Source organism: Myotis davidii, unplaced genomic scaffold, assembly GCF_000327345.1.
Source record: "Myotis davidii unplaced genomic scaffold, ASM32734v1 scaffold249, whole genome shotgun sequence".
NCBI lineage: Eukaryota > Metazoa > Chordata > Mammalia > Chiroptera > Vespertilionidae > Myotis > Myotis davidii.
Window position 1 is genome coordinate 609,869 of NW_006300367.1, and position 5,009 is coordinate 614,877.

Sequence of the window (5,009 nt, forward strand, 5' to 3'; positions counted from 1 at the left end):
CACACGGTGTTGGGGGGGTGGGGGGAGCGGCCAACCAAGGTATTTGAGCAGAGTTATGTCACTTTTCACAAATCCTGGCCCCATCTCCCTTTAGACTCCACTTCCAATATTTGCTGCACGAATCTCAGTTTAATTAATGACCTTACAAGAACATCCAGAGACAACAAAAGTCGGTGAAAGCAGGAAGAACTCCATTCTTATGCAGTAAACCATCTTCCTTGGTTGCTGTTTAACCAGGGCCTATGCTGTCCTGGATTAAACACAACAGTAGGTATTTCTTAACTGGTGTCTTGAAACAACCGGCAGTGAAAATGTTTGAGTAGGCCTGTGGTAAGTGAACTAAGCTGTTGCTACCTGAGGCCAACTAGAGCATCAGGGCCACTTGGCAGGGTGATGATCTCCCCGCCCCTTCAACCCAACATTTCATTAAATTGGAAACAGGGAGAAATAAATTTTCAATTAACCTTAACGGAACACCTTTCACTAATTGTTATTACTCAGTTATATGATGTCATCTCTTCAGCTTTTTCAGGCTCCCCCCCAAAGTAAAACTTCACTTGTCTCAGAGAAACTCAGTGTTGACTGGATTGTGTAGGTGAGAGCGGGAGGGTGAGTTCCCAGGCCCAGCACTGGGCAGGAGGTGCAGTTTCCTCCTCTCCATAGCGCAGTCTCGAAGTCTCTGTTTTCTCTTTTCTTTCTCATGCTCTGGATTCCTGGCTTGTGCTCAGGTTTCCTGACTCTTGATTACTCTTCTGACATCTCTTTCTCTCCTCCCCTTTCCCACAGGCTGCTCAGTATTTTATTTTTTTCAGTCAGAGCTATTTCACTCTGCTCCAGAATCTTTATTTGGTATTTCACAGATGTTCCTCAAAATTGTTTCTAAGAGTGGTGAATGCTTTTGTTGGGAGGTTTTGGTTTGTGCTCACTAAAGAAAAGATGACCTGGTTGCTAGGATTCTCCTTCCTCTAAAGACAGTAGGTTATAACTAATTGTAATTTCTTCCTGCTCCATGCTAAAATTCAAAATAAGAGATTTATCACATCTATTTAATGAGATAAAACACGTTAGAATGCACCATTTATTTGAATTACGTGCACAAACCCAAGTTAACTGGCATCTTATTTTCTCTTTAGTCCACTGACATGTTAGCACCTCTGGTAGAGTCCATTAATAAATGCGTGGGTGACCTGGACCTCAAGCCCCATCAAGCCTGAGTGTTACCCAACTATTCATCCACACACAATACTAGGAGAAAATCCAAGTCAGATTTTAACACTGCAGACTTTTATCATTTTTTTCTTGTAGTAAAATTTATATAACAAGATTTACAATTTAAACATTTTAAGTGTGAAGTTAAGCGGTATTAAATACATTTATAATGTAAAACCATTATCACTTTCATCTTGACAAATCTTTTCATCTTTCAAAAATAAAGTTCTATATCCATTGGAACTTTTTTTTATTCCTCAACCAAGCATATGTTTAGAGACGAAGGGAGAGAGAGAGAAAGAGAGGGTGGGGGAGAGAGAGAGTGTGTTTGTGTAATGGAACCTGCAGTCTTTTGGTTCATGTGACCATGCTCCAACCAATTGAGCTTTCTATTTTCCGTCTTTATACATTTGACTACTCTCAGTATCTCATATAACCTGAATCATACAGTATTTGTTTTTAGGAGGATTTCTTTGTAAATGGCTTATTTAACTTAAAATAATGTTCTCAAGACTCCTCCGCGTTGTAACATGTAGCAGAACTTTCTTTCACTTAAGGCTGAATAATATTTTCTTTTATATGTAGACCACATTTTGCTTATCCATTCATCCATTCATCCATTCATGGTCAGCTTGATTGTTTCCAGATTTCAGTTATTTTGAACAATGCCACTATGAACATGGGAGTACAAATACCTTTTTGAGAGCTGTTTTCAATTCTTTTGGGTACATGAACAAAAGTAGAATTGCTGGATAATATGGTATATATTTCTTTAATTTTAAGAACTATCATTTTGTTTTCAAAAGTGAATGTACCATTTTCCTTTCCAACTAACAGTGCCCAAAGATTCTAAGTTTTTTTGTTTGTTTTTTTTAGTAACCATCCCAATGAGTGTGAGGTGGTATCTCATTGTAGTTTTGATTTGCATTCCCTAAAAATTAATGAATTGAATATCTTTTCACGTGTTTATTATACATTTGTATATCTTACTTGAAGATGTATATATTCAAATCCTTTGCCCATTTTTGAATTGAGTTGATTTTTTGTTGCTGAGTTTTAAGTGTTTTCTGAATATTCTGAATATTGCTCTGGCCTGTGTGGCTCAGTTGGTTGAGTGTAGTCCCATGCACCAGAAGGTCACCAGTTCGATTCCTGGTCCAGGCACATGCTCAGATTGCGGGTTTGGTTCCCAGTTCAGGTGTGTACAAGAGGCAACCTATTTATATTTCTCTCACATCAATGTTTCCTCTCCCTTCTTCTCTAAAATAATTTATTAAAATATTAAATATTCTGAATATTATCATTTTAACAAATATTTTTTAAATACTTTCTCCTATTCTGAGTACCTTTTACTCTATTAACATTGACTTTTGATGCATTATTGTAAACCATTTATAAGGTCTAATTAGTCTAATTTTTATTTGGTGTTACCTATGATCTAGTCAAATACAATGTTATAAAGTTTTTTCCTATATTTTTTTTCTCAGACTTTTATTGGTTTTGACCTTACATTTAGTTTTCTGATCATTTGGAATTAATCTGTCTCTATGGTATTAGGTAAAGTTATAACTTTATTTTTTGTCATGTGTATATCCAGTTTTTCCAACTCCATCCTATATAATAAAAGGCTATTATGCAAATCAACCAAATGGCGGAATGACCAGTCGCTATCATGCTCACTGACCACTGGAGGCAGATGCTCAATGCAGGATCTGCCCCCTGGTGGTCAGTGCGCTCCCACAGGGGGAGCGCTGCTCAGCCAAAAACCGAGCTCATGGCTGGCGAGTGCAGCAGTGGTCACAGGAACCTCCCCCACCTCCACGGCAGCACTAGAATGTCCAACTGCCAGCTTATGCCCACTCCTCCCAGGGAGTGGGCCTACGCCATCAGTCAGACAACCCCCGAGGGCTCCCAGAGTGTGAGAGGGTGCAGGTCAGGCTGAGGGGACCACCCTACCACACACCGAGTGCACAAATTTTGTGCACCGGGCCTCTAGTGTATTATAATAACATTACCTCCCAGGTGCTGCCATCATGGACCCAACGTCCCATTGGCTCTGTGCTGTGCAGCCCTTTAATCATTGTTGACCTTTAACAAATAGCACATATTTCCCCAGCAAAATTGATTTATTTGGAAGAAGCAAATAATTGCAATTCAGGACATATGGTCAAATGGTGAACCAGGTGAAAGATCACAAAAATAAAGGAGAGGAGTGTTTTTTTATGAACTTGGGAGGGACTGCTGTAAACAAAGCCCATTGGGAGAAACTGAAAGTGCGAAGCATAGTGACTGTTCATTGGCTGAGTCATGGCAATCTCCCATTGGCTGAACTATTACTGGGTAAGGAAGTCTTTTCATCTTCCTGATGAGGGAGTCACATAGTATCCCTTCCTGTTGGCTCAGTAGTGTGTGTTAAGTGATATGTTCATGAAAGCTCTCTCTTCTAACCTCCAAACTCTATTTTAATTAAAGCTCTTTAATAAAAGTTTATTAATTTTACACCATATATATGAAGATTTATTTCTGAACTCTCTATTTTCTTCTAGCCTATAGATCTATCTTTAATCCAGTACCTCATTTAGAATATTATAGTAAGTTTTGAAATTAGGAAATGTGAGTTCTGCAGGCTTCTTCTTTTGTTTTCTTTCTTTCTTTTTTTTTTTTTTCAAAATTTCTTTGTCTGTTTGGGGTCCCTAGAGATTCCATATAAATTTGAGGATGAGTTTTTCTATTTCTGCATAAAAGCATCATTGATATTTTGATAGGGCTTTTATTGAACCTATAGATTACTTTGGCTTTGGGTTGTATAGGCATTTAAAAAAAATATTGTCTTCCAATTCATAAACATGGAATGTGTTTCCATTATTTTCTATCTTTTATTTATTGTCATTTTTATAGATTTATTTTAAAAATATTTTTTATTGATCTTAGAGAGAAAGGGAGAGGAAGAGAGAAAGAGAAATATTGATGTGAGAGGGGAGTATCCATGGGTTGCCACATGCATGCCCTCTACTGGGGACCCAGTCAGCAAACCAGGCATGTGCTCTGACCAGGAATTGAATCAGCAACTGCTTGGTGCAAAGGATAATGCCCAGCGAACTGAGCCATAACAGCCAGGGTTGTCTTCAATTTTTTTTTAGCAACGTTTTATCTTTGCACTGTATAAGTCTTTAATTTCCTTGGTTATTTCCTAAATATTTTATCTTTCTTGATGCTGATGTAAATAAAATAGGTTTTGTAACTTTCATTTCAGATTCTTCTATGATCATAAATAGAAAGGCAACTATTTTTGGTGTGTGCATTGATTTTGTATTCTGTTATTTTCCTGAATTTATTTATTATTTTAAGTGTGTATGTAATCTTTACTACCTTCTACATAAAAGGTTATAGCATCTTCAAATAGAGATCATTTTAATTTTTCCTTTCCAATTTGGATGTCTCATTTCTTTTTCTTTCCTAATTGTAAACATTTATTTATTAAAAATCCATTTTGTTTGATATTGATATATCACCTCTGCTCTTTTTTGGTCCATATTTGCTTAGAATACATTTTTACACTCTTATTTTCATTCTATTTGTGTCCATTGATCTAAAGTGATTCTGTAGTAGAAAGCATATTGTTGGATCCTGTGTTTTTATTTATTCTGCCGAACCCTAAGGTATTTTGATTGGAGACATTAGTCTATTAACATTTACTGAAATTGCTGATAAGTAGCCTGGCCATCATGGCTCAGTGGTTGAGCACTGACCCTTGAACCAAGAGGTTGCAGTTTGATTTACAGTCATGGCACATGCCCAGG